Below are 21,482 nucleotides of genomic sequence, written 5' to 3' on the forward strand. Positions count from 1 at the left end.
GAGGGTGTGCTCTTGCACTATTTCATCAGCAACACTGCCTTGTATTAAGCATTTAATGATGAATTGACTAAATGTCTGTTTTATCAGACTCACTTTGACTATATATGTTGTAGCAAGAGATTGTATCTCGCTTACGGCCATACCAGCCTGGGTACGCCCGATCTCGTCTGATCTCGGAAGCTAAGCAGGGTCGGGCCTGGTTAGTACTTGGATGGGAGACCGCCTGGGAATACCAGGTGCTGTAAGCATTTTGTCCACGAGGGTGTGCTCTTGCACTATTTCATCAGCAACACTGCCTTGTATTAAGCATTTAATGATGAATTGACTAAATGTCTGTTTTATCAGATTCACTTTGACTATATATGTTGTAGCAAGAGATTGTTTCTAGCTTACGGCCATACCAGCCTGGGTACGCCCGATCTCGTCTGATCTCGGAAGCTAAGCAGGGTCGGGCCTGGTTAGTACTTGGATGGGAGACCGCCTGGGAATACCAGGTGCTGTAAGCATTTTGTCCACGAGGGTGTGCCCCTGCACTATTTCATCAGCAACACTGCCTTGTAGTAAGCATTTAATGATGAATTGACTAAATGCAGCTTCCTGCCTTTTTAATAGGATCAAATTTCCTTGTGTTTTCAATTAGCATCTGCCTTGTATTTATAAGACAAACAAGAATATTGTTGCTGAATGCAGCTTGTGTGTGCTTTGTGCTCCTTTGCCCTGTTCAAATGATGAAAGGAAATAAAGTTTGTATTTTATCCAACTACCTGTGCTAAAAAGTGATGGGAACAGTGTTTGTAATTTCTTCTACTTTTTCAGTGACACAAAGTTCAAGCTGCTTATCTAATTGGTGAAAATGCAATGTCTGTTTATCACACTCACTTTGACTATATATGTTGTAGCAAGAGATTGTTTCTCGCTTACGGCCATACCAGCCTGGGTACGCCCGATCTCGTCTGATCTCGGAAGCTAAGCAGGGTCGGGCCTGGTTAGTACTTGGATGGGAGACCGCCTGGGAATACCAGGTGCTGTAAGCATTTTGTCCACGAGGGTGTGCCCCTGCACTATTTCATCAGCAACACTGCCTTGTATTAAGCATTTAATGATGAATTGACTAAATGTCTGTTTTATCAGATTCACTTTGACTATATATGTTGTAGCAAGAGATTGTTTCTCGCTTACGGCCATACCAGCCTGGGTACCCCCGATCTCGTCTGATCTCGGAAGCTAAGCAGGGTCGGGCCTGGTTAGTACTTGGATGGGAGACCGCCTGGGAATACCAGGTGCTGTAAGCATTTTGTCCACGAGGGTGTGCCCCTGCACTATTTCATCAGCAACACTGCCTTGTAGTAAGAATTTAATGATGAATTGACTAAATGCAGCTTCCTGCCTTTTTAATAGGATCAAATTTCCTTGTGTTTTCAATTAGCATCTGCCTTGTATTTATAAGACAAACAAGAATATTGTTGCTGAATGCAGCTTGTGTGTGCTTTGTGCTCCTTTGCCCTGTTCAAATGATGAAAGGAAATAAAGTTTGTATTTTATCCAACTACCTGTGCTAAAAAGTGATGGGAACAGTGTTTGTAATTTCTTCTACTTTTTCAGTGACACAAAGTTCAAGCTGCTTATCTAATTGGTGAAAATGCAATCTCTGTTTATCACACTCACTTTGACTATATATGTTGTAGCAAGAGATTGTTTCTCGCTTACGGCCATACCAGCCTGGGTACGCCCGATCTCGTCTGATCTCGGAAGCTAAGCGGGGTCGGGCCTGGTTAGTACTTGGATGGGAGACCGCCTGGGAATACCAGGTGCTGTAAGCATTTTGTCCACGAGGGTGTGCTCTTGCACTATTTCATCAGCAACACTGCCTTGTATTAAGCATTTAATGATGAATTGACTAAATGTCTGTTTTATCAGACTCACTTTGACTATATATGTTGTAGCAAGAGATTGTATCTCGCTTACGGCCATACCAGCCTGGGTACGCCCGATCTCGTCTGATCTCGGAAGCTAAGCAGGGTCGGGCCTGGTTAGTACTTGGATGGGAGACCGCCTGGGAATACCAGGTGCTGTAAGCATTTTGTCCACGAGGGTGTGCTCTTGCACTATTTCATCAGCAACACTGCCTTGTATTAAGCATTTAATGATGAATTGACTAAATGTCTGTTTTATCAGACTCACTTTGACTATATATGTTGTAGCAAGAGATTGTATCTCGCTTACGGCCATACCAGCCTGGGTACGCCCGATCTCGTCTGATCTCGGAAGCTAAGCAGGGTCGGGCCTGGTTAGTACTTGGATGGGAGACCGCCTGGGAATACCAGGTGCTGTAAGCATTTTGTCCACGAGGGTGTGCTCTTGCACTATTTCATCAGCAACACTGCCTTGTATTAAGCATTTAATGATGAATTGACTAAATGTCTGTTTTATCAGATTCACTTTGACTATATATGTTGTAGCAAGAGATTGTTTCTAGCTTACGGCCATACCAGCCTGGGTACGCCCGATCTCATCTGATCTCGGAAGCTAAGCAGGGTCGGGCCTGGTTAGTACTTGGATGGGAGACCGCCTGGGAATACCAGGTGCTGTAAGCATTTTGTCCACGAGGGTGTGCCCCTGCACTATTTCATCAGCAACACTGCCTTGTAGTAAGCATTTAATGATGAATTGACTAAATGCAGCTTCCTGCCTTTTTAATAGGATCAAATTTCCTTGTGTTTTCAATTAGCATCTGCCTTGTATTTATAAGACAAACAAGAATATTGTTGCTGAATGCAGCTTGTGTGTGCTTTGTGCTCCTTTGCCCTGTTCAAATGATGAAAGGAAATAAAGTTTGTATTTTATCCAACTACCTGTGCTAAAAAGTGATGGGAACAGTGTTTGTAATTTCTTCTACTTTTTCAGTGACACAAAGTTCAAGCTGCTTATCTAATTGGTGAAAATGCAATGTCTGTTTATCACACTCACTTTGACTATATATGTTGTAGCAAGAGATTGTTTCTCGCTTACGGCCATACCAGCCTGGGTACGCCCGATCTCGTCTGATCTCGGAAGCTAAGCAGGGTCGGGCCTGGTTAGTACTTGGATGGGAGACCGCCTGGGAATACCAGGTGCTGTAAGCATTTTGTCCACGAGGGTGTGCTCTTGCACTATTTCATCAGCAACACTGCCTTGTATTAAGCATTTAATGATGAATTGACTAAATGTCTGTTTTATCAGACTCACTTTGACTATATATGTTGTAGCAAGAGATTGTATCTCGCTTACGGCCATACCAGCCTGGGTACGCCCGATCTCGTCTGATCTCGGAAGCTAAGCAGGGTCGGGCCTGGTTAGTACTTGGATGGGAGACCGCCTGGGAATACCAGGTGCTGTAAGCATTTTGTCCACGAGGGTGTGCTCTTGCACTATTTCATCAGCAACACTGCCTTGTATTAAGCATTTAATGATGAATTGACTAAATGTCTGTTTTATCAGACTCACTTTGACTATATATGTTGTAGCAAGAGATTGTATCTCGCTTACGGCCATACCAGCCTGGGTACGCCCGATCTCGTCTGATCTCGGAAGCTAAGCAGGGTCGGGCCTGGTTAGTACTTGGATGGGAGACCGCCTGGGAATACCAGGTGCTGTAAGCATTTTGTCCACGAGGGTGTGCTCTTGCACTATTTCATCAGCAACACTGCCTTGTATTAAGCATTTAATGATGAATTGACTAAATGTCTGTTTTATCAGATTCACTTTGACTATATATGTTGTAGCAAGAGATTGTTTCTAGCTTACGGCCATACCAGCCTGGGTACGCCCGATCTCGTCTGATCTCGGAAGCTAAGCAGGGTCGGGCCTGGTTAGTACTTGGATGGGAGACCGCCTGGGAATACCAGGTGCTGTAAGCATTTTGTCCACGAGGGTGTGCCCCTGCACTATTTCATCAGCAACACTGCCTTGTAGTAAGCATTTAATGATGAATTGACTAAATGCAGCTTCCTGCCTTTTTAATAGGATCAAATTTCCTTGTGTTTTCAATTAGCATCTGCCTTGTATTTATAAGACAAACAAGAATATTGTTGCTGAATGCAGCTTGTGTGTGCTTTGTGCTCCTTTGCCCTGTTCAAATGATGAAAGGAAATAAAGTTTGTATTTTATCCAACTACCTGTGCTAAAAAGTGATGGGAACAGTGTTTGTAATTTCTTCTACTTTTTCAGTGACACAAAGTTCAAGCTGCTTATCTAATTGGTGAAAATGCAATGTCTGTTTATCACACTCACTTTGACTATATATGTTGTAGCAAGAGATTGTTTCTCGCTTACGGCCATACCAGCCTGGGTACGCCCGATCTCGTCTGATCTCGGAAGCTAAGCAGGGTCGGGCCTGGTTAGTACTTGGATGGGAGACCGCCTGGGAATACCAGGTGCTGTAAGCATTTTGTCCACGAGGGTGTGCTCTTGCACTATTTCATCAGCAACACTGCCTTGTATTAAGCATTTAATGATGAATTGACTAAATGTCTGTTTTATCAGACTCACTTTGACTATATATGTTGTAGCAAGAGATTGTATCTCGCTTACGGCCATACCAGCCTGGGTACGCCCGATCTCGTCTGATCTCGGAAGCTAAGCAGGGTCGGGCCTGGTTAGTACTTGGATGGGAGACCGCCTGGGAATACCAGGTGCTGTAAGCATTTTGTCCACGAGGGTGTGCTCTTGCACTATTTCATCAGCAACACTGCCTTGTATTAAGCATTTAATGATGAATTGACTAAATGTCTGTTTTATCAGATTCACTTTGACTATATATGTTGTAGCAAGAGATTGTTTCTAGCTTACGGCCATACCAGCCTGGGTACGCCCGATCTCGTCTGATCTCGGAAGCTAAGCAGGGTCGGGCCTGGTTAGTACTTGGATGGGAGACCGCCTGGGAATACCAGGTGCTGTAAGCATTTTGTCCACGAGGGTGTGCCCCTGCACTATTTCATCAGCAACACTGCCTTGTAGTAAGCATTTAATGATGAATTGACTAAATGCAGCTTCCTGCCTTTTTAATAGGATCAAATTTCCTTGTGTTTTCAATTAGCATCTGCCTTGTATTTATAAGACAAACAAGAATATTGTTGCTGAATGCAGCTTGTGTGTGCTTTGTGCTCCTTTGCCCTGTTCAAATGATGAAAGGAAATAAAGTTTGTATTTTATCCAACTACCTGTGCTAAAAAGTGATGGGAACAGTGTTTGTAATTTCTTCTACTTTTTCAGTGACACAAAGTTCAAGCTGCTTATCTAATTGGTGAAAATGCAATGTCTGTTTATCACACTCACTTTGACTATATATGTTGTAGCAAGAGATTGTTTCTCGCTTACGGCCATACCAGCCTGGGTACGCCCGATCTCGTCTGATCTCGGAAGCTAAGCAGGGTCGGGCCTGGTTAGTACTTGGATGGGAGACCGCCTGGGAATACCAGGTGCTGTAAGCATTTTGTCCACGAGGGTGTGCCCCTGCACTATTTCATCAGCAACACTGCCTTGTATTAAGCATTTAATGATGAATTGACTAAATGTCTGTTTTATCAGATTCACTTTGACTATATATGTTGTAGCAAGAGATTGTTTCTCGCTTACGGCCATACCAGCCTGGGTACCCCCGATCTCGTCTGATCTCGGAAGCTAAGCAGGGTCGGGCCTGGTTAGTACTTGGATGGGAGACCGCCTGGGAATACCAGGTGCTGTAAGCATTTTGTCCACGAGGGTGTGCCCCTGCACTATTTCATCAGCAACACTGCCTTGTAGTAAGAATTTAATGATGAATTGACTAAATGCAGCTTCCTGCCTTTTTAATAGGATCAAATTTCCTTGTGTTTTCAATTAGCATCTGCCTTGTATTTATAAGACAAACAAGAATATTGTTGCTGAATGCAGCTTGTGTGTGCTTTGTGCTCCTTTGCCCTGTTCAAATGATGAAAGGAAATAAAGTTTGTATTTTATCCAACTACCTGTGCTAAAAAGTGATGGGAACAGTGTTTGTAATTTCTTCTACTTTTTCAGTGACACAAAGTTCAAGCTGCTTATCTAATTGGTGAAAATGCAATCTCTGTTTATCACACTCACTTTGACTATATATGTTGTAGCAAGAGATTGTTTCTCGCTTACGGCCATACCAGCCTGGGTACGCCCGATCTCGTCTGATCTCGGAAGCTAAGCAGGGTCGGGCCTGGTTAGTACTTGGATGGGAGACCGCCTGGGAATACCAGGTGCTGTAAGCATTTTGTCCACGAGGGTGTGCTCTTGCACTATTTCATCAGCAACACTGCCTTGTATTAAGCATTTAATGATGAATTGACTAAATGTCTGTTTTATCAGACTCACTTTGACTATATATGTTGTAGCAAGAGATTGTATCTCGCTTACGGCCATACCAGCCTGGGTACGCCCGATCTCGTCTGATCTCGGAAGCTAAGCAGGGTCGGGCCTGGTTAGTACTTGGATGGGAGACCGCCTGGGAATACCAGGTGCTGTAAGCATTTTGTCCACGAGGGTGTGCTCTTGCACTATTTCATCAGCAACACTGCCTTGTATTAAGCATTTAATGATGAATTGACTAAATGTCTGTTTTATCAGACTCACTTTGACTATATATGTTGTAGCAAGAGATTGTATCTCGCTTACGGCCATACCAGCCTGGGTACGCCCGATCTCGTCTGATCTCGGAAGCTAAGCAGGGTCGGGCCTGGTTAGTACTTGGATGGGAGACCGCCTGGGAATACCAGGTGCTGTAAGCATTTTGTCCACGAGGGTGTGCTCTTGCACTATTTCATCAGCAACACTGCCTTGTATTAAGCATTTAATGATGAATTGACTAAATGTCTGTTTTATCAGATTCACTTTGACTATATATGTTGTAGCAAGAGATTGTTTCTAGCTTACGGCCATACCAGCCTGGGTACGCCCGATCTCGTCTGATCTCGGAAGCTAAGCAGGGTCGGGCCTGGTTAGTACTTGGATGGGAGACCGCCTGGGAATACCAGGTGCTGTAAGCATTTTGTCCACGAGGGTGTGCCCCTGCACTATTTCATCAGCAACACTGCCTTGTAGTAAGCATTTAATGATGAATTGACTAAATGCAGCTTCCTGCCTTTTTAATAGGATCAAATTTCCTTGTGTTTTCAATTAGCATCTGCCTTGTATTTATAAGACAAACAAGAATATTGTTGCTGAATGCAGCTTGTGTGTGCTTTGTGCTCCTTTGCCCTGTTCAAATGATGAAAGGAAATAAAGTTTGTATTTTATCCAACTACCTGTGCTAAAAAGTGATGGGAACAGTGTTTGTAATTTCTTCTACTTTTTCAGTGACACAAAGTTCAAGCTGCTTATCTAATTGGTGAAAATGCAATGTCTGTTTATCACACTCACTTTGACTATATATGTTGTAGCAAGAGATTGTTTCTCGCTTACGGCCATACCAGCCTGGGTACGCCCGATCTCGTCTGATCTCGGAAGCTAAGCAGGGTCGGGCCTGGTTAGTACTTGGATGGGAGACCGCCTGGGAATACCAGGTGCTGTAAGCATTTTGTCCACGAGGGTGTGCTCTTGCACTATTTCATCAGCAACACTGCCTTGTATTAAGCATTTAATGATGAATTGACTAAATGTCTGTTTTATCAGACTCACTTTGACTATATATGTTGTAGCAAGAGATTGTATCTCGCTTACGGCCATACCAGCCTGGGTACGCCCGATCTCGTCTGATCTCGGAAGCTAAGCAGGGTCGGGCCTGGTTAGTACTTGGATGGGAGACCGCCTGGGAATACCAGGTGCTGTAAGCATTTTGTCCACGAGGGTGTGCTCTTGCACTATTTCATCAGCAACACTGCCTTGTATTAAGCATTTAATGATGAATTGACTAAATGTCTGTTTTATCAGACTCACTTTGACTATATATGTTGTAGCAAGAGATTGTATCTCGCTTACGGCCATACCAGCCTGGGTACGCCCGATCTCGTCTGATCTCGGAAGCTAAGCAGGGTCGGGCCTGGTTAGTACTTGGATGGGAGACCGCCTGGGAATACCAGGTGCTGTAAGCATTTTGTCCACGAGGGTGTGCTCTTGCACTATTTCATCAGCAACACTGCCTTGTATTAAGCATTTAATGATGAATTGACTAAATGTCTGTTTTATCAGATTCACTTTGACTATATATGTTGTAGCAAGAGATTGTTTCTAGCTTACGGCCATACCAGCCTGGGTACGCCCGATCTCGTCTGATCTCGGAAGCTAAGCAGGGTCGGGCCTGGTTAGTACTTGGATGGGAGACCGCCTGGGAATACCAGGTGCTGTAAGCATTTTGTCCACGAGGGTGTGCCCCTGCACTATTTCATCAGCAACACTGCCTTGTAGTAAGCATTTAATGATGAATTGACTAAATGCAGCTTCCTGCCTTTTTAATAGGATCAAATTTCCTTGTGTTTTCAATTAGCATCTGCCTTGTATTTATAAGACAAACAAGAATATTGTTGCTGAATGCAGCTTGTGTGTGCTTTGTGCTCCTTTGCCCTGTTCAAATGATGAAAGGAAATAAAGTTTGTATTTTATCCAACTACCTGTGCTAAAAAGTGATGGGAACAGTGTTTGTAATTTCTTCTACTTTTTCAGTGACACAAAGTTCAAGCTGCTTATCTAATTGGTGAAAATGCAATCTCTGTTTATCACACTCACTTTGACTATATATGTTGTAGCAAGAGATTGTTTCTCGCTTACGGCCATACCAGCCTGGGTACGCCCGATCTCGTCTGATCTCGGAAGCTAAGCAGGGTCGGGCCTGGTTAGTACTTGGATGGGAGACCGCCTGGGAATACCAGGTGCTGTAAGCATTTTGTCCACGAGGGTGTGCTCTTGCACTATTTCATCAGCAACACTGCCTTGTATTAAGCATTTAATGATGAATTGACTAAATGTCTGTTTTATCAGACTCACTTTGACTATATATGTTGTAGCAAGAGATTGTATCTCGCTTACGGCCATACCAGCCTGGGTACGCCCGATCTCGTCTGATCTCGGAAGCTAAGCAGGGTCGGGCCTGGTTAGTACTTGGATGGGAGACCGCCTGGGAATACCAGGTGCTGTAAGCATTTTGTCCACGAGGGTGTGCTCTTGCACTATTTCATCAGCAACACTGCCTTGTATTAAGCATTTAATGATGAATTGACTAAATGTCTGTTTTATCAGACTCACTTTGACTATATATGTTGTAGCAAGAGATTGTATCTCGCTTACGGCCATACCAGCCTGGGTACGCCCGATCTCGTCTGATCTCGGAAGCTAAGCAGGGTCGGGCCTGGTTAGTACTTGGATGGGAGACCGCCTGGGAATACCAGGTGCTGTAAGCATTTTGTCCACGAGGGTGTGCTCTTGCACTATTTCATCAGCAACACTGCCTTGTATTAAGCATTTAATGATGAATTGACTAAATGTCTGTTTTATCAGATTCACTTTGACTATATATGTTGTAGCAAGAGATTGTTTCTAGCTTACGGCCATACCAGCCTGGGTACGCCCGATCTCGTCTGATCTCGGAAGCTAAGCAGGGTCGGGCCTGGTTAGTACTTGGATGGGAGACCGCCTGGGAATACCAGGTGCTGTAAGCATTTTGTCCACGAGGGTGTGCCCCTGCACTATTTCATCAGCAACACTGCCTTGTAGTAAGAATTTAATGATGAATTGACTAAATGCAGCTTCCTGCCTTTTTAATAGGATCAAATTTCCTTGTGTTTTCAATTAGCATCTGCCTTGTATTTATAAGACAAACAAGAATATTGTTGCTGAATGCAGCTTGTGTGTGCTTTGTGCTCCTTTGCCCTGTTCAAATGATGAAAGGAAATAAAGTTTGTATTTTATCCAACTACCTGTGCTAAAAAGTGATGGGAACAGTGTTTGTAATTTCTTCTACTTTTTCAGTGACACAAAGTTCAAGCTGCTTATCTAATTGGTGAAAATGCAATCTCTGTTTATCACACTCACTTTGACTATATATGTTGTAGCAAGAGATTGTTTCTCGCTTACGGCCATACCAGCCTGGGTACGCCCGATCTCGTCTGATCTCGGAAGCTAAGCAGGGTCGGGCCTGGTTAGTACTTGGATGGGAGACCGCCTGGGAATACCAGGTGCTGTAAGCATTTTGTCCACGAGGGTGTGCTCTTGCACTATTTCATCAGCAACACTGCCTTGTATTAAGCATTTAATGATGAATTGACTAAATGTCTGTTTTATCAGACTCACTTTGACTATATATGTTGTAGCAAGAGATTGTATCTCGCTTACGGCCATACCAGCCTGGGTACGCCCGATCTCGTCTGATCTCGGAAGCTAAGCAGGGTCGGGCCTGGTTAGTACTTGGATGGGAGACCGCCTGGGAATACCAGGTGCTGTAAGCATTTTGTCCACGAGGGTGTGCTCTTGCACTATTTCATCAGCAACACTGCCTTGTATTAAGCATTTAATGATGAATTGACTAAATGTCTGTTTTATCAGATTCACTTTGACTATATATGTTGTAGCAAGAGATTGTTTCTAGCTTACGGCCATACCAGCCTGGGTACGCCCGATCTCGTCTGATCTCGGAAGCTAAGCAGGGTCGGGCCTGGTTAGTACTTGGATGGGAGACCGCCTGGGAATACCAGGTGCTGTAAGCATTTTGTCCACGAGGGTGTGCCCCTGCACTATTTCATCAGCAACACTGCCTTGTAGTAAGCATTTAATGATGAATTGACTAAATGCAGCTTCCTGCCTTTTTAATAGGATCAAATTTCCTTGTGTTTTCAATTAGCATCTGCCTTGTATTTATAAGACAAACAAGAATATTGTTGCTGAATGCAGCTTGTGTGTGCTTTGTGCTCCTTTGCCCTGTTCAAATGATGAAAGGAAATAAAGTTTGTATTTTATCCAACTACCTGTGCTAAAAAGTGATGGGAACAGTGTTTGTAATTTCTTCTACTTTTTCAGTGACACAAAGTTCAAGCTGCTTATCTAATTGGTGAAAATGCAATCTCTGTTTATCACACTCACTTTGACTATATATGTTGTAGCAAGAGATTGTTTCTCGCTTACGGCCATACCAGCCTGGGTACGCCCGATCTCGTCTGATCTCGGAAGCTAAGCAGGGTCGGGCCTGGTTAGTACTTGGATGGGAGACCGCCTGGGAATACCAGGTGCTGTAAGCATTTTGTCCACGAGGGTGTGCTCTTGCACTATTTCATCAGCAACACTGCCTTGTATTAAGCATTTAATGATGAATTGACTAAATGTCTGTTTTATCAGACTCACTTTGACTATATATGTTGTAGCAAGAGATTGTATCTCGCTTACGGCCATACCAGCCTGGGTACGCCCGATCTCGTCTGATCTCGGAAGCTAAGCAGGGTCGGGCCTGGTTAGTACTTGGATGGGAGACCGCCTGGGAATACCAGGTGCTGTAAGCATTTTGTCCACGAGGGTGTGCTCTTGCACTATTTCATCAGCAACACTGCCTTGTATTAAGCATTTAATGATGAATTGACTAAATGTCTGTTTTATCAGATTCACTTTGACTATATATGTTGTAGCAAGAGATTGTTTCTAGCTTACGGCCATACCAGCCTGGGTACGCCCGATCTCGTCTGATCTCGGAAGCTAAGCAGGGTCGGGCCTGGTTAGTACTTGGATGGGAGACCGCCTGGGAATACCAGGTGCTGTAAGCATTTTGTCCACGAGGGTGTGCCCCTGCACTATTTCATCAGCAACACTGCCTTGTAGTAAGCATTTAATGATGAATTGACTAAATGCAGCTTCCTGCCTTTTTAATAGGATCAAATTTCCTTGTGTTTTCAATTAGCATCTGCCTTGTATTTATAAGACAAACAAGAATATTGTTGCTGAATGCAGCTTGTGTGTGCTTTGTGCTCCTTTGCCCTGTTCAAATGATGAAAGGAAATAAAGTTTGTATTTTATCCAACTACCTGTGCTAAAAAGTGATGGGAACAGTGTTTGTAATTTCTTCTACTTTTTCAGTGACACAAAGTTCAAGCTGCTTATCTAATTGGTGAAAATGCAATGTCTGTTTATCACACTCACTTTGACTATATATGTTGTAGCAAGAGATTGTTTCTCGCTTACGGCCATACCAGCCTGGGTACGCCCGATCTCGTCTGATCTCGGAAGCTAAGCAGGGTCGGGCCTGGTTAGTACTTGGATGGGAGACCGCCTGGGAATACCAGGTGCTGTAAGCATTTTGTCCACGAGGGTGTGCTCTTGCACTATTTCATCAGCAACACTGCCTTGTATTAAGCATTTAATGATGAATTGACTAAATGTCTGTTTTATCAGACTCACTTTGACTATATATGTTGTAGCAAGAGATTGTATCTCGCTTACGGCCATACCAGCCTGGGTACGCCCGATCTCGTCTGATCTCGGAAGCTAAGCAGGGTCGGGCCTGGTTAGTACTTGGATGGGAGACCGCCTGGGAATACCAGGTGCTGTAAGCATTTTGTCCACGAGGGTGTGCTCTTGCACTATTTCATCAGCAACACTGCCTTGTATTAAGCATTTAATGATGAATTGACTAAATGTCTGTTTTATCAGACTCACTTTGACTATATATGTTGTAGCAAGAGATTGTATCTCGCTTACGGCCATACCAGCCTGGGTACGCCCGATCTCGTCTGATCTCGGAAGCTAAGCAGGGTCGGGCCTGGTTAGTACTTGGATGGGAGACCGCCTGGGAATACCAGGTGCTGTAAGCATTTTGTCCACGAGGGTGTGCTCTTGCACTATTTCATCAGCAACACTGCCTTGTATTAAGCATTTAATGATGAATTGACTAAATGTCTGTTTTATCAGATTCACTTTGACTATATATGTTGTAGCAAGAGATTGTTTCTAGCTTACGGCCATACCAGCCTGGGTACGCCCGATCTCGTCTGATCTCGGAAGCTAAGCAGGGTCGGGCCTGGTTAGTACTTGGATGGGAGACCGCCTGGGAATACCAGGTGCTGTAAGCATTTTGTCCACGAGGGTGTGCCCCTGCACTATTTCATCAGCAACACTGCCTTGTAGTAAGCATTTAATGATGAATTGACTAAATGCAGCTTCCTGCCTTTTTAATAGGATCAAATTTCCTTGTGTTTTCAATTAGCATCTGCCTTGTATTTATAAGACAAACAAGAATATTGTTGCTGAATGCAGCTTGTGTGTGCTTTGTGCTCCTTTGCCCTGTTCAAATGATGAAAGGAAATAAAGTTTGTATTTTATCCAACTACCTGTGCTAAAAAGTGATGGGAACAGTGTTTGTAATTTCTTCTACTTTTTCAGTGACACAAAGTTCAAGCTGCTTATCTAATTGGTGAAAATGCAATGTCTGTTTATCACACTCACTTTGACTATATATGTTGTAGCAAGAGATTGTTTCTCGCTTACGGCCATACCAGCCTGGGTACGCCCGATCTCGTCTGATCTCGGAAGCTAAGCAGGGTCGGGCCTGGTTAGTACTTGGATGGGAGACCGCCTGGGAATACCAGGTGCTGTAAGCATTTTGTCCACGAGGGTGTGCCCCTGCACTATTTCATCAGCAACACTGCCTTGTATTAAGCATTTAATGATGAATTGACTAAATGTCTGTTTTATCAGATTCACTTTGACTATATATGTTGTAGCAAGAGATTGTTTCTCGCTTACGGCCATACCAGCCTGGGTACCCCCGATCTCGTCTGATCTCGGAAGCTAAGCAGGGTCGGGCCTGGTTAGTACTTGGATGGGAGACCGCCTGGGAATACCAGGTGCTGTAAGCATTTTGTCCACGAGGGTGTGCCCCTGCACTATTTCATCAGCAACACTGCCTTGTAGTAAGAATTTAATGATGAATTGACTAAATGCAGCTTCCTGCCTTTTTAATAGGATCAAATTTCCTTGTGTTTTCAATTAGCATCTGCCTTGTATTTATAAGACAAACAAGAATATTGTTGCTGAATGCAGCTTGTGTGTGCTTTGTGCTCCTTTGCCCTGTTCAAATGATGAAAGGAAATAAAGTTTGTATTTTATCCAACTACCTGTGCTAAAAAGTGATGGGAACAGTGTTTGTAATTTCTTCTACTTTTTCAGTGACACAAAGTTCAAGCTGCTTATCTAATTGGTGAAAATGCAATCTCTGTTTATCACACTCACTTTGACTATATATGTTGTAGCAAGAGATTGTTTCTCGCTTACGGCCATACCAGCCTGGGTACGCCCGATCTCGTCTGATCTCGGAAGCTAAGCAGGGTCGGGCCTGGTTAGTACTTGGATGGGAGACCGCCTGGGAATACCAGGTGCTGTAAGCATTTTGTCCACGAGGGTGTGCTCTTGCACTATTTCATCAGCAACACTGCCTTGTATTAAGCATTTAATGATGAATTGACTAAATGTCTGTTTTATCAGACTCACTTTGACTATATATGTTGTAGCAAGAGATTGTATCTCGCTTACGGCCATACCAGCCTGGGTACGCCCGATCTCGTCTGATCTCGGAAGCTAAGCAGGGTCGGGCCTGGTTAGTACTTGGATGGGAGACCGCCTGGGAATACCAGGTGCTGTAAGCATTTTGTCCACGAGGGTGTGCTCTTGCACTATTTCATCAGCAACACTGCCTTGTATTAAGCATTTAATGATGAATTGACTAAATGTCTGTTTTATCAGACTCACTTTGACTATATATGTTGTAGCAAGAGATTGTATCTCGCTTACGGCCATACCAGCCTGGGTACGCCCGATCTCGTCTGATCTCGGAAGCTAAGCAGGGTCGGGCCTGGTTAGTACTTGGATGGGAGACCGCCTGGGAATACCAGGTGCTGTAAGCATTTTGTCCACGAGGGTGTGCCCCTGCACTATTTCATCAGCAACACTGCCTTGTAGTAAGCATTTAATGATGAATTGACTAAATGCAGCTTCCTGCCTTTTTAATAGGATCAAATTTCCTTGTGTTTTCAATTAGCATCTGCCTTGTATTTATAAGACAAACAAGAATATTGTTGCTGAATGCAGCTTGTGTGTGCTTTGTGCTCCTTTGCCCTGTTCAAATGATGAAAGGAAATAAAGTTTGTATTTTATCCAACTACCTGTGCTAAAAAGTGATGGGAACAGTGTTTGTAATTTCTTCTACTTTTTCAGTGACACAAAGTTCAAGCTGCTTATCTAATTGGTGAAAATGCAATGTCTGTTTATCACACTCACTTTGACTATATATGTTGTAGCAAGAGATTGTTTCTCGCTTACGGCCATACCAGCCTGGGTACGCCCGATCTCGTCTGATCTCGGAAGCTAAGCAGGGTCGGGCCTGGTTAGTACTTGGATGGGAGACCGCCTGGGAATACCAGGTGCTGTAAGCATTTTGTCCACGAGGGTGTGCCCCTGCACTATTTCATCAGCAACACTGCCTTGTATTAAGCATTTAATGATGAATTGACTAAATGTCTGTTTTATCAGATTCACTTTGACTATATATGTTGTAGCAAGAGATTGTTTCTCGCTTACGGCCATACCAGCCTGGGTACCCCCGATCTCGTCTGATCTCGGAAGCTAAGCAGGGTCGGGCCTGGTTAGTACTTGGATGGGAGACCGCCTGGGAATACCAGGTGCTGTAAGCATTTTGTCCACGAGGGTGTGCCCCTGCACTATTTCATCAGCAACACTGCCTTGTAGTAAGAATTTAATGATGAATTGACTAAATGCAGCTTCCTGCCTTTTTAATAGGATCAAATTTCCTTGTGTTTTCAATTAGCATCTGCCTTGTATTTATAAGACAAACAAGAATATTGTTGCTGAATGCAGCTTGTGTGTGCTTTGTGCTCCTTTGCCCTGTTCAAATGATGAAAGGAAATAAAGTTTGTATTTTATCCAACTACCTGTGCTAAAAAGTGATGGGAACAGTGTTTGTAATTTCTTCTACTTTTTCAGTGACACAAAGTTCAAGCTGCTTATCTAATTGGTGAAAATGCAATCTCTGTTTATCACACTCACTTTGACTATATATGTTGTAGCAAGAGATTGTTTCTCGCTTACGGCCATACCAGCCTGGGTACGCCCGATCTCGTCTGATCTCGGAAGCTAAGCAGGGTCGGGCCTGGTTAGTACTTGGATGGGAGACCGCCTGGGAATACCAGGTGCTGTAAGCATTTTGTCCACGAGGGTGTGCTCTTGCACTATTTCATCAGCAACACTGCCTTGTATTAAGCATTTAATGATGAATTGACTAAATGTCTGTTTTATCAGACTCACTTTGACTATATATGTTGTAGCAAGAGATTGTATCTCGCTTACGGCCATACCAGCCTGGGTACGCCCGATCTCGTCTGATCTCGGAAGCTAAGCAGGGTCGGGCCTGGTTAGTACTTGGATGGGAGACCGCCTGGGAATACCAGGTGCTGTAAGCATTTTGTCCACGAGGGTGTGCTCTTGCACTATTTCATCAGCAACACTGCCTTGTATTAAGCATTTAATGATGAATTGACTAAATGTCTGTTTTATCAGACTCACTTTGACTATATATGTTGTAGCAAGAGATTGTATCTCGCTTACGGCCATACCAGCCTGGGTACGCCCGATCTCGTCTGATCTCGGAAGCTAAGCAGGGTCGGGCCTGGTTAGTACTTGGATGGGAGACCGCCTGGGAATACCAGGTGCTGTAAGCATTTTGTCCACGAGGGTGTGCTCTTGCACTATTTCATCAGCAACACTGCCTTGTATTAAGCATTTAATGATGAATTGACTAAATGTCTGTTTTATCAGATTCACTTTGACTATATATGTTGTAGCAAGAGATTGTTTCTAGCTTACGGCCATACCAGCCTGGGTACGCCCGATCTCGTCTGATCTCGGAAGCTAAGCAGGGTCGGGCCTGGTTAGTACTTGGATGGGAGACCGCCTGGGAATACCAGGTGCTGTAAGCATTTTGTCCACGAGGGTGTGCCCCTGCACTATTTCATCAGCAACACTGCCTTGTAGTAAGCATTTAATGATGAATTGACTAAATGCAGCTTCCTGCCTTTTTAATAGGATCAAATTTCCTTGTGTTTTCAATTAGCATCTGCCTTGTATTTATAAGACAAACAAGAATATTGTTGCTGAATGCAGCTTGTGTGTGCTTTGTGCTCCTTTGCCCTGTTCAAATGATGAAAGGAAATAAAGTTTGTATTTTATCCAACTACCTGTGCTAAAAAGTGATGGGAACAGTGTTTGTAATTTCTTCTACTTTTTCAGTGACACAAAGTTCAAGCTGCTTATCTAATTGGTGAAAATGCAATGTCTGTTTATCACACTCACTTTGACTATATATGTTGTAGCAAGAGATTGTTTCTCGCTTACGGCCATACCAGCCTGGGTACGCCCGATCTCGTCTGATCTCGGAAGCTAAGCAGGGTCGGGCCTGGTTAGTACTTGGATGGGAGACCGCCTGGGAATACCAGGTGCTGTAAGCATTTTGTCCACGAGGGTGTGCTCTTGCACTATTTCATCAGCAACACTGCCTTGTATTAAGCATTTAATGATGAATTGACTAAATGTCTGTTTTATCAGACTCACTTTGACTATATATGTTGTAGCAAGAGATTGTATCTCGCTTACGGCCATACCAGCCTGGGTACGCCCGATCTCGTCTGATCTCGGAAGCTAAGCAGGGTCGGGCCTGGTTAGTACTTGGATGGGAGACCGCCTGGGAATATCTGGTGCTGTAAGCATTTTGTCCACGAGGGTGTGCTCTTGCACTATTTCATCAGCAACACTGCCTTGTATTAAGCATTTAATGATGAATTGACTAAATGTCTGTTTTATCAGACTCACTTTGACTATATATGTTGTAGCAAGAGATTGTATCTCGCTTACGGCCATACCAGCCTGGGTACGCCCGATCTCGTCTGATCTCGGAAGCTAAGCAGGGTCGGGCCTGGTTAGTACTTGGATGGGAGACCGCCTGGGAATACCAGGTGCTGTAAGCATTTTGTCCACGAGGGTGTGCCCCTGCACTATTTCATCAGCAACACTGCCTTGTAGTAAGCATTTAATGATGAATTGACTAAATGCAGCTTCCTGCCTTTTTAATAGGATCAAATTTCCTTGTGTTTTCAATTAGCATCTGCCTTGTATTTATAAGACAAACAAGAATATTGTTGCTGAATGCAGCTTGTGTGTGCTTTGTGCTCCTTTGCCCTGTTCAAATGATGAAAGGAAATAAAGTTTGTATTTTATCCAACTACCTGTGCTAAAAAGTGATGGGAACAGTGTTTGTAATTTCTTCTACTTTTTCAGTGACACAAAGTTCAAGCTGCTTATCTAATTGGTGAAAATGCAATGTCTGTTTATCACACTCACTTTGACTATATATGTTGTAGCAAGAGATTGTTTCTCGCTTACGGCCATACCAGCCTGGGTACGCCCGATCTCGTCTGATCTCGGAAGCTAAGCAGGGTCGGGCCTGGTTAGTACTTGGATGGGAGACCGCCTGGGAATACCAGGTGCTGTAAGCATTTTGTCCACGAGGGTGTGCCCCTGCACTATTTCATCAGCAACACTGCCTTGTATTAAGCATTTAATGATGAATTGACTAAATGTCTGTTTTATCAGATTCACTTTGACTATATATGTTGTAGCAAGAGATTGTTTCTCGCTTACGGCCATACCAGCCTGGGTACCCCCGATCTCGTCTGATCTCGGAAGCTAAGCAGGGTCGGGCCTGGTTAGTACTTGGATGGGAGACCGCCTGGGAATACCAGGTGCTGTAAGCATTTTGTCCACGAGGGTGTGCCCCTGCACTATTTCATCAGCAACACTGCCTTGTAGTAAGAATTTAATGATGAATTGACTAAATGCAGCTTCCTGCCTTTTTAATAGGATCAAATTTCCTTGTGTTTTCAATTAGCATCTGCCTTGTATTTATAAGACAAACAAGAATATTGTTGCTGAATGCAGCTTGTGTGTGCTTTGTGCTCCTTTGCCCTGTTCAAATGATGAAAGGAAATAAAGTTTGTATTTTATCCAACTACCTGTGCTAAAAAGTGATGGGAACAGTGTTTGTAATTTCTTCTACTTTTTCAGTGACACAAAGTTCAAGCTGCTTATCTAATTGGTGAAAATGCAATCTCTGTTTATCACACTCACTTTGACTATATATGTTGTAGCAAGAGATTGTTTCTCGCTTACGGCCATACCAGCCTGGGTACGCCCGATCTCGTCTGATCTCGGAAGCTAAGCAGGGTCGGGCCTGGTTAGTACTTGGATGGGAGACCGCCTGGGAATACCAGGTGCTGTAAGCATTTTGTCCACGAGGGTGTGCTCTTGCACTATTTCATCAGCAACACTGCCTTGTATTAAGCATTTAATGATGAATTGACTAAATGTCTGTTTTATCAGACTCACTTTGACTATATATGTTGTAGCAAGAGATTGTATCTCGCTTACGGCCATACCAGCCTGGGTACGCCCGATCTCGTCTGATCTCGGAAGCTAAGCAGGGTCGGGCCTGGTTAGTACTTGGATGGGAGACCGCCTGGGAATACCAGGTGCTGTAAGCATTTTGTCCACGAGGGTGTGCTCTTGCACTATTTCATCAGCAACACTGCCTTGTATTAAGCATTTAATGATGAATTGACTAAATGTCTGTTTTATCAGACTCACTTTGACTATATATGTTGTAGCAAGAGATTGTATCTCGCTTACGGCCATACCAGCCTGGGTACGCCCGATCTCGTCTGATCTCGGAAGCTAAGCAGGGTCGGGCCTGGTTAGTACTTGGATGGGAGACCGCCTGGGAATACCAGGTGCTGTAAGCATTTTGTCCACGAGGGTGTGCTCTTGCACTATTTCATCAGCAACACTGCCTTGTATTAAGCATTTAATGATGAATTGACTAAATGTCTGTTTTATCAGATTCACTTTGACTATATATGTTGTAGCAAGAGATTGTTTCTAGCTTACGGCCATACCAGCCTGGGTACGCCCGATCTCGTCTGATCTCGGAAGCTAAGCAGGGTCGGGCCTGGTTAGTACTTGGATGGGAGACCGCCTGGGAATACCAGGTGCTGTAAGCATTTTGTCCACGAGGGTGTGCCCCTGCACTATTTCATCAGCAACACTGCCTTGTAGTAAGCATTTAATGATGAATTGACTAAATGCAGCTTCCTGCCTTTTTAATAGGATCAAATTTCCTTGTGTTTTCAATTAGCATCTGCCTTGTATTTATAAGACAAACAAGAATATTGTTGCTGAATGCAGCTTGTGTGTGCTTTGTGCTCCTTTGCCCTGTTCAAATGATGAAAGGAAATAAAGTTTGTATTTTATCCAACTACCTGTGCTAAAAAGTGATGGGAACAGTGTTTGTAATTTCTTCTACTTTTTCAGTGACACAAAGTTCAAGCTGCTTATCTAATTGGTGAAAATGCAATGTCTGTTTATCACACTCACTTTGACTATATATGTTGTAGCAAGAGATTGTTTCTCGCTTACGGCCATACCAGCCTGGGTACGCCCGATCTCGTCTGATCTCGGAAGCTAAGCAGGGTCGGGCCTGGTTAGTACTTGGATGGGAGACCGCCTGGGAATACCAGGTGCTGTAAGCATTTTGTCCACGAGGGTGTGCTCTTGCACTATTTCATCAGCAACACTGCCTTGTATTAAGCATTTAATGATGAATTGACTAAATGTCTGTTTTATCAGACTCACTTTGACTATATATGTTGTAGCAAGAGATTGTATCTCGCTTACGGCCATACCAGCCTGGGTACGCCCGATCTCGTCTGATCTCGGAAGCTAAGCAGGGTCGGGCCTGGTTAGTACTTGGATGGGAGACCGCCTGGGAATATCTGGTGCTGTAAGCATTTTGTCCACGAGGGTGTGCTCTTGCACTATTTCATCAGCAACACTGCCTTGTATTAAGCATTTAATGATGAATTGACTAAATGTCTGTTTTATCAGACTCACTTTGACTATATATGTTGTAGCAAGAGATTGTATCTCGCTTACGGCCATACCAGCCTGGGTACGCCCGATCTCGTCTGATCTCGGAAGCTAAGCAGGGTCGGGCCTGGTTAGTACTTGGATGGGAGACCGCCTGGGAATACCAGGTGCTGTAAGCATTTTGTCCACGAGGGTGTGCTCTTGCACTATTTCATCAGCAACACTGCCTTGTATTAAGCATTTAATGATGAATTGACTAAATGTCTGTTTTATCAGATTCACTTTGACTATATATGTTGTAGCAAGAGATTGTTTCTAGCTTACGGCCATACCAGCCTGGGTACGCCCGATCTCGTCTGATCTCGGAAGCTAAGCAGGGTCGGGCCTGGTTAGTACTTGGATGGGAGACCGCCTGGGAATACCAGGTGCTGTAAGCATTTTGTCCACGAGGGTGTGCCCCTGCACTATTTCATCAGCAACACTGCCTTGTAGTAAGCATTTAATGATGAATTGACTAAATGCAGCTTCCTGCCTTTTTAATAGGA

At 43.9% G+C, this 21,482-nt stretch overlaps 63 non-coding genes across 63 annotated transcripts; all 63 read left to right on the forward strand.

Annotated features, from left to right (window-relative positions):
• The first annotated feature begins 129 nt into the window (after nt 1–129).
• Nucleotides 130–248, forward strand: LOC145873205 (5S ribosomal RNA). The gene has a single exon (XR_014388838.1). It is a non-coding gene; the product is annotated as a 5S ribosomal RNA (ribosomal RNA).
• Nucleotides 249–387: 139 nt separating this feature from the next.
• LOC145873206 (5S ribosomal RNA) lies at nt 388–506 on the forward strand. Its single transcript, XR_014388839.1, has one exon. It is a non-coding gene; the product is annotated as a 5S ribosomal RNA (ribosomal RNA).
• A 409-nt stretch (nt 507–915) lies between these two features.
• On the forward strand, nt 916–1,034 carry LOC145873207 (5S ribosomal RNA). The gene has a single exon (XR_014388840.1). It is a non-coding gene; the product is annotated as a 5S ribosomal RNA (ribosomal RNA).
• A 139-nt stretch (nt 1,035–1,173) lies between these two features.
• LOC145874933 (5S ribosomal RNA) lies at nt 1,174–1,292 on the forward strand. The gene has a single exon (XR_014390567.1). It is a non-coding gene; the product is annotated as a 5S ribosomal RNA (ribosomal RNA).
• A 409-nt stretch (nt 1,293–1,701) lies between these two features.
• Nucleotides 1,702–1,820, forward strand: LOC145874984 (5S ribosomal RNA). Its single transcript, XR_014390618.1, has one exon. It is a non-coding gene; the product is annotated as a 5S ribosomal RNA (ribosomal RNA).
• Nucleotides 1,821–1,959: 139 nt separating this feature from the next.
• On the forward strand, nt 1,960–2,078 carry LOC145873208 (5S ribosomal RNA). The gene has a single exon (XR_014388841.1). It is a non-coding gene; the product is annotated as a 5S ribosomal RNA (ribosomal RNA).
• Nucleotides 2,079–2,217: 139 nt separating this feature from the next.
• LOC145873209 (5S ribosomal RNA) lies at nt 2,218–2,336 on the forward strand. Its single transcript, XR_014388842.1, has one exon. It is a non-coding gene; the product is annotated as a 5S ribosomal RNA (ribosomal RNA).
• A 139-nt stretch (nt 2,337–2,475) lies between these two features.
• Nucleotides 2,476–2,594, forward strand: LOC145871635 (5S ribosomal RNA). The gene has a single exon (XR_014387265.1). It is a non-coding gene; the product is annotated as a 5S ribosomal RNA (ribosomal RNA).
• Nucleotides 2,595–3,003: 409 nt separating this feature from the next.
• Nucleotides 3,004–3,122, forward strand: LOC145873210 (5S ribosomal RNA). The gene has a single exon (XR_014388843.1). It is a non-coding gene; the product is annotated as a 5S ribosomal RNA (ribosomal RNA).
• A 139-nt stretch (nt 3,123–3,261) lies between these two features.
• LOC145873211 (5S ribosomal RNA) lies at nt 3,262–3,380 on the forward strand. Its single transcript, XR_014388844.1, has one exon. It is a non-coding gene; the product is annotated as a 5S ribosomal RNA (ribosomal RNA).
• A 139-nt stretch (nt 3,381–3,519) lies between these two features.
• On the forward strand, nt 3,520–3,638 carry LOC145873213 (5S ribosomal RNA). Its single transcript, XR_014388846.1, has one exon. It is a non-coding gene; the product is annotated as a 5S ribosomal RNA (ribosomal RNA).
• Nucleotides 3,639–3,777: 139 nt separating this feature from the next.
• Nucleotides 3,778–3,896, forward strand: LOC145873214 (5S ribosomal RNA). The gene has a single exon (XR_014388847.1). It is a non-coding gene; the product is annotated as a 5S ribosomal RNA (ribosomal RNA).
• Nucleotides 3,897–4,305: 409 nt separating this feature from the next.
• Nucleotides 4,306–4,424, forward strand: LOC145873215 (5S ribosomal RNA). Its single transcript, XR_014388848.1, has one exon. It is a non-coding gene; the product is annotated as a 5S ribosomal RNA (ribosomal RNA).
• Nucleotides 4,425–4,563: 139 nt separating this feature from the next.
• On the forward strand, nt 4,564–4,682 carry LOC145873216 (5S ribosomal RNA). The gene has a single exon (XR_014388849.1). It is a non-coding gene; the product is annotated as a 5S ribosomal RNA (ribosomal RNA).
• Nucleotides 4,683–4,821: 139 nt separating this feature from the next.
• On the forward strand, nt 4,822–4,940 carry LOC145873217 (5S ribosomal RNA). Its single transcript, XR_014388850.1, has one exon. It is a non-coding gene; the product is annotated as a 5S ribosomal RNA (ribosomal RNA).
• Nucleotides 4,941–5,349: 409 nt separating this feature from the next.
• Nucleotides 5,350–5,468, forward strand: LOC145873218 (5S ribosomal RNA). Its single transcript, XR_014388851.1, has one exon. It is a non-coding gene; the product is annotated as a 5S ribosomal RNA (ribosomal RNA).
• A 139-nt stretch (nt 5,469–5,607) lies between these two features.
• On the forward strand, nt 5,608–5,726 carry LOC145874934 (5S ribosomal RNA). The gene has a single exon (XR_014390568.1). It is a non-coding gene; the product is annotated as a 5S ribosomal RNA (ribosomal RNA).
• A 409-nt stretch (nt 5,727–6,135) lies between these two features.
• On the forward strand, nt 6,136–6,254 carry LOC145873219 (5S ribosomal RNA). Its single transcript, XR_014388852.1, has one exon. It is a non-coding gene; the product is annotated as a 5S ribosomal RNA (ribosomal RNA).
• Nucleotides 6,255–6,393: 139 nt separating this feature from the next.
• LOC145873220 (5S ribosomal RNA) lies at nt 6,394–6,512 on the forward strand. The gene has a single exon (XR_014388853.1). It is a non-coding gene; the product is annotated as a 5S ribosomal RNA (ribosomal RNA).
• A 139-nt stretch (nt 6,513–6,651) lies between these two features.
• LOC145873221 (5S ribosomal RNA) lies at nt 6,652–6,770 on the forward strand. The gene has a single exon (XR_014388854.1). It is a non-coding gene; the product is annotated as a 5S ribosomal RNA (ribosomal RNA).
• Nucleotides 6,771–6,909: 139 nt separating this feature from the next.
• On the forward strand, nt 6,910–7,028 carry LOC145873222 (5S ribosomal RNA). The gene has a single exon (XR_014388855.1). It is a non-coding gene; the product is annotated as a 5S ribosomal RNA (ribosomal RNA).
• Nucleotides 7,029–7,437: 409 nt separating this feature from the next.
• On the forward strand, nt 7,438–7,556 carry LOC145873224 (5S ribosomal RNA). The gene has a single exon (XR_014388857.1). It is a non-coding gene; the product is annotated as a 5S ribosomal RNA (ribosomal RNA).
• Nucleotides 7,557–7,695: 139 nt separating this feature from the next.
• On the forward strand, nt 7,696–7,814 carry LOC145873225 (5S ribosomal RNA). Its single transcript, XR_014388858.1, has one exon. It is a non-coding gene; the product is annotated as a 5S ribosomal RNA (ribosomal RNA).
• Nucleotides 7,815–7,953: 139 nt separating this feature from the next.
• On the forward strand, nt 7,954–8,072 carry LOC145873226 (5S ribosomal RNA). Its single transcript, XR_014388859.1, has one exon. It is a non-coding gene; the product is annotated as a 5S ribosomal RNA (ribosomal RNA).
• A 139-nt stretch (nt 8,073–8,211) lies between these two features.
• Nucleotides 8,212–8,330, forward strand: LOC145873227 (5S ribosomal RNA). Its single transcript, XR_014388860.1, has one exon. It is a non-coding gene; the product is annotated as a 5S ribosomal RNA (ribosomal RNA).
• A 409-nt stretch (nt 8,331–8,739) lies between these two features.
• LOC145873228 (5S ribosomal RNA) lies at nt 8,740–8,858 on the forward strand. The gene has a single exon (XR_014388861.1). It is a non-coding gene; the product is annotated as a 5S ribosomal RNA (ribosomal RNA).
• A 139-nt stretch (nt 8,859–8,997) lies between these two features.
• Nucleotides 8,998–9,116, forward strand: LOC145873229 (5S ribosomal RNA). The gene has a single exon (XR_014388862.1). It is a non-coding gene; the product is annotated as a 5S ribosomal RNA (ribosomal RNA).
• A 139-nt stretch (nt 9,117–9,255) lies between these two features.
• On the forward strand, nt 9,256–9,374 carry LOC145873230 (5S ribosomal RNA). Its single transcript, XR_014388863.1, has one exon. It is a non-coding gene; the product is annotated as a 5S ribosomal RNA (ribosomal RNA).
• Nucleotides 9,375–9,513: 139 nt separating this feature from the next.
• LOC145873231 (5S ribosomal RNA) lies at nt 9,514–9,632 on the forward strand. The gene has a single exon (XR_014388864.1). It is a non-coding gene; the product is annotated as a 5S ribosomal RNA (ribosomal RNA).
• A 409-nt stretch (nt 9,633–10,041) lies between these two features.
• On the forward strand, nt 10,042–10,160 carry LOC145873232 (5S ribosomal RNA). The gene has a single exon (XR_014388865.1). It is a non-coding gene; the product is annotated as a 5S ribosomal RNA (ribosomal RNA).
• A 139-nt stretch (nt 10,161–10,299) lies between these two features.
• Nucleotides 10,300–10,418, forward strand: LOC145873234 (5S ribosomal RNA). The gene has a single exon (XR_014388866.1). It is a non-coding gene; the product is annotated as a 5S ribosomal RNA (ribosomal RNA).
• A 139-nt stretch (nt 10,419–10,557) lies between these two features.
• Nucleotides 10,558–10,676, forward strand: LOC145873236 (5S ribosomal RNA). Its single transcript, XR_014388868.1, has one exon. It is a non-coding gene; the product is annotated as a 5S ribosomal RNA (ribosomal RNA).
• A 409-nt stretch (nt 10,677–11,085) lies between these two features.
• Nucleotides 11,086–11,204, forward strand: LOC145873237 (5S ribosomal RNA). Its single transcript, XR_014388869.1, has one exon. It is a non-coding gene; the product is annotated as a 5S ribosomal RNA (ribosomal RNA).
• Nucleotides 11,205–11,343: 139 nt separating this feature from the next.
• On the forward strand, nt 11,344–11,462 carry LOC145873238 (5S ribosomal RNA). Its single transcript, XR_014388870.1, has one exon. It is a non-coding gene; the product is annotated as a 5S ribosomal RNA (ribosomal RNA).
• A 139-nt stretch (nt 11,463–11,601) lies between these two features.
• LOC145873239 (5S ribosomal RNA) lies at nt 11,602–11,720 on the forward strand. The gene has a single exon (XR_014388872.1). It is a non-coding gene; the product is annotated as a 5S ribosomal RNA (ribosomal RNA).
• A 409-nt stretch (nt 11,721–12,129) lies between these two features.
• LOC145873240 (5S ribosomal RNA) lies at nt 12,130–12,248 on the forward strand. The gene has a single exon (XR_014388873.1). It is a non-coding gene; the product is annotated as a 5S ribosomal RNA (ribosomal RNA).
• A 139-nt stretch (nt 12,249–12,387) lies between these two features.
• Nucleotides 12,388–12,506, forward strand: LOC145873241 (5S ribosomal RNA). The gene has a single exon (XR_014388874.1). It is a non-coding gene; the product is annotated as a 5S ribosomal RNA (ribosomal RNA).
• Nucleotides 12,507–12,645: 139 nt separating this feature from the next.
• On the forward strand, nt 12,646–12,764 carry LOC145873242 (5S ribosomal RNA). Its single transcript, XR_014388875.1, has one exon. It is a non-coding gene; the product is annotated as a 5S ribosomal RNA (ribosomal RNA).
• Nucleotides 12,765–12,903: 139 nt separating this feature from the next.
• On the forward strand, nt 12,904–13,022 carry LOC145873243 (5S ribosomal RNA). Its single transcript, XR_014388876.1, has one exon. It is a non-coding gene; the product is annotated as a 5S ribosomal RNA (ribosomal RNA).
• Nucleotides 13,023–13,431: 409 nt separating this feature from the next.
• LOC145873244 (5S ribosomal RNA) lies at nt 13,432–13,550 on the forward strand. Its single transcript, XR_014388878.1, has one exon. It is a non-coding gene; the product is annotated as a 5S ribosomal RNA (ribosomal RNA).
• A 139-nt stretch (nt 13,551–13,689) lies between these two features.
• LOC145874935 (5S ribosomal RNA) lies at nt 13,690–13,808 on the forward strand. The gene has a single exon (XR_014390569.1). It is a non-coding gene; the product is annotated as a 5S ribosomal RNA (ribosomal RNA).
• A 409-nt stretch (nt 13,809–14,217) lies between these two features.
• Nucleotides 14,218–14,336, forward strand: LOC145873245 (5S ribosomal RNA). Its single transcript, XR_014388879.1, has one exon. It is a non-coding gene; the product is annotated as a 5S ribosomal RNA (ribosomal RNA).
• Nucleotides 14,337–14,475: 139 nt separating this feature from the next.
• On the forward strand, nt 14,476–14,594 carry LOC145873247 (5S ribosomal RNA). Its single transcript, XR_014388881.1, has one exon. It is a non-coding gene; the product is annotated as a 5S ribosomal RNA (ribosomal RNA).
• Nucleotides 14,595–14,733: 139 nt separating this feature from the next.
• LOC145873248 (5S ribosomal RNA) lies at nt 14,734–14,852 on the forward strand. The gene has a single exon (XR_014388882.1). It is a non-coding gene; the product is annotated as a 5S ribosomal RNA (ribosomal RNA).
• Nucleotides 14,853–15,261: 409 nt separating this feature from the next.
• LOC145873249 (5S ribosomal RNA) lies at nt 15,262–15,380 on the forward strand. The gene has a single exon (XR_014388884.1). It is a non-coding gene; the product is annotated as a 5S ribosomal RNA (ribosomal RNA).
• Nucleotides 15,381–15,519: 139 nt separating this feature from the next.
• LOC145874936 (5S ribosomal RNA) lies at nt 15,520–15,638 on the forward strand. Its single transcript, XR_014390570.1, has one exon. It is a non-coding gene; the product is annotated as a 5S ribosomal RNA (ribosomal RNA).
• A 409-nt stretch (nt 15,639–16,047) lies between these two features.
• Nucleotides 16,048–16,166, forward strand: LOC145873250 (5S ribosomal RNA). Its single transcript, XR_014388885.1, has one exon. It is a non-coding gene; the product is annotated as a 5S ribosomal RNA (ribosomal RNA).
• A 139-nt stretch (nt 16,167–16,305) lies between these two features.
• On the forward strand, nt 16,306–16,424 carry LOC145873251 (5S ribosomal RNA). The gene has a single exon (XR_014388886.1). It is a non-coding gene; the product is annotated as a 5S ribosomal RNA (ribosomal RNA).
• Nucleotides 16,425–16,563: 139 nt separating this feature from the next.
• Nucleotides 16,564–16,682, forward strand: LOC145873252 (5S ribosomal RNA). Its single transcript, XR_014388887.1, has one exon. It is a non-coding gene; the product is annotated as a 5S ribosomal RNA (ribosomal RNA).
• A 139-nt stretch (nt 16,683–16,821) lies between these two features.
• LOC145873253 (5S ribosomal RNA) lies at nt 16,822–16,940 on the forward strand. The gene has a single exon (XR_014388888.1). It is a non-coding gene; the product is annotated as a 5S ribosomal RNA (ribosomal RNA).
• Nucleotides 16,941–17,349: 409 nt separating this feature from the next.
• LOC145873254 (5S ribosomal RNA) lies at nt 17,350–17,468 on the forward strand. The gene has a single exon (XR_014388889.1). It is a non-coding gene; the product is annotated as a 5S ribosomal RNA (ribosomal RNA).
• Nucleotides 17,469–17,607: 139 nt separating this feature from the next.
• Nucleotides 17,608–17,726, forward strand: LOC145875088 (5S ribosomal RNA). The gene has a single exon (XR_014390722.1). It is a non-coding gene; the product is annotated as a 5S ribosomal RNA (ribosomal RNA).
• Nucleotides 17,727–17,865: 139 nt separating this feature from the next.
• LOC145873255 (5S ribosomal RNA) lies at nt 17,866–17,984 on the forward strand. The gene has a single exon (XR_014388890.1). It is a non-coding gene; the product is annotated as a 5S ribosomal RNA (ribosomal RNA).
• Nucleotides 17,985–18,393: 409 nt separating this feature from the next.
• LOC145873256 (5S ribosomal RNA) lies at nt 18,394–18,512 on the forward strand. Its single transcript, XR_014388891.1, has one exon. It is a non-coding gene; the product is annotated as a 5S ribosomal RNA (ribosomal RNA).
• Nucleotides 18,513–18,651: 139 nt separating this feature from the next.
• Nucleotides 18,652–18,770, forward strand: LOC145874937 (5S ribosomal RNA). The gene has a single exon (XR_014390571.1). It is a non-coding gene; the product is annotated as a 5S ribosomal RNA (ribosomal RNA).
• A 409-nt stretch (nt 18,771–19,179) lies between these two features.
• LOC145873258 (5S ribosomal RNA) lies at nt 19,180–19,298 on the forward strand. Its single transcript, XR_014388893.1, has one exon. It is a non-coding gene; the product is annotated as a 5S ribosomal RNA (ribosomal RNA).
• A 139-nt stretch (nt 19,299–19,437) lies between these two features.
• On the forward strand, nt 19,438–19,556 carry LOC145873259 (5S ribosomal RNA). Its single transcript, XR_014388894.1, has one exon. It is a non-coding gene; the product is annotated as a 5S ribosomal RNA (ribosomal RNA).
• A 139-nt stretch (nt 19,557–19,695) lies between these two features.
• Nucleotides 19,696–19,814, forward strand: LOC145873260 (5S ribosomal RNA). Its single transcript, XR_014388895.1, has one exon. It is a non-coding gene; the product is annotated as a 5S ribosomal RNA (ribosomal RNA).
• Nucleotides 19,815–19,953: 139 nt separating this feature from the next.
• LOC145873261 (5S ribosomal RNA) lies at nt 19,954–20,072 on the forward strand. The gene has a single exon (XR_014388896.1). It is a non-coding gene; the product is annotated as a 5S ribosomal RNA (ribosomal RNA).
• Nucleotides 20,073–20,481: 409 nt separating this feature from the next.
• Nucleotides 20,482–20,600, forward strand: LOC145873262 (5S ribosomal RNA). The gene has a single exon (XR_014388897.1). It is a non-coding gene; the product is annotated as a 5S ribosomal RNA (ribosomal RNA).
• Nucleotides 20,601–20,739: 139 nt separating this feature from the next.
• LOC145875089 (5S ribosomal RNA) lies at nt 20,740–20,858 on the forward strand. Its single transcript, XR_014390723.1, has one exon. It is a non-coding gene; the product is annotated as a 5S ribosomal RNA (ribosomal RNA).
• Nucleotides 20,859–20,997: 139 nt separating this feature from the next.
• Nucleotides 20,998–21,116, forward strand: LOC145873264 (5S ribosomal RNA). The gene has a single exon (XR_014388899.1). It is a non-coding gene; the product is annotated as a 5S ribosomal RNA (ribosomal RNA).
• A 139-nt stretch (nt 21,117–21,255) lies between these two features.
• LOC145873265 (5S ribosomal RNA) lies at nt 21,256–21,374 on the forward strand. The gene has a single exon (XR_014388900.1). It is a non-coding gene; the product is annotated as a 5S ribosomal RNA (ribosomal RNA).
• Nucleotides 21,375–21,482: the final 108 nt, after the last annotated feature.

The sequence above is a fragment of the Salmo salar genome, unplaced genomic scaffold (assembly GCF_965601325.2).
Source record: "Salmo salar unplaced genomic scaffold, fSalSal1 ptg000293l, whole genome shotgun sequence".
Taxonomy (NCBI): domain Eukaryota; kingdom Metazoa; phylum Chordata; class Actinopteri; order Salmoniformes; family Salmonidae; genus Salmo; species Salmo salar.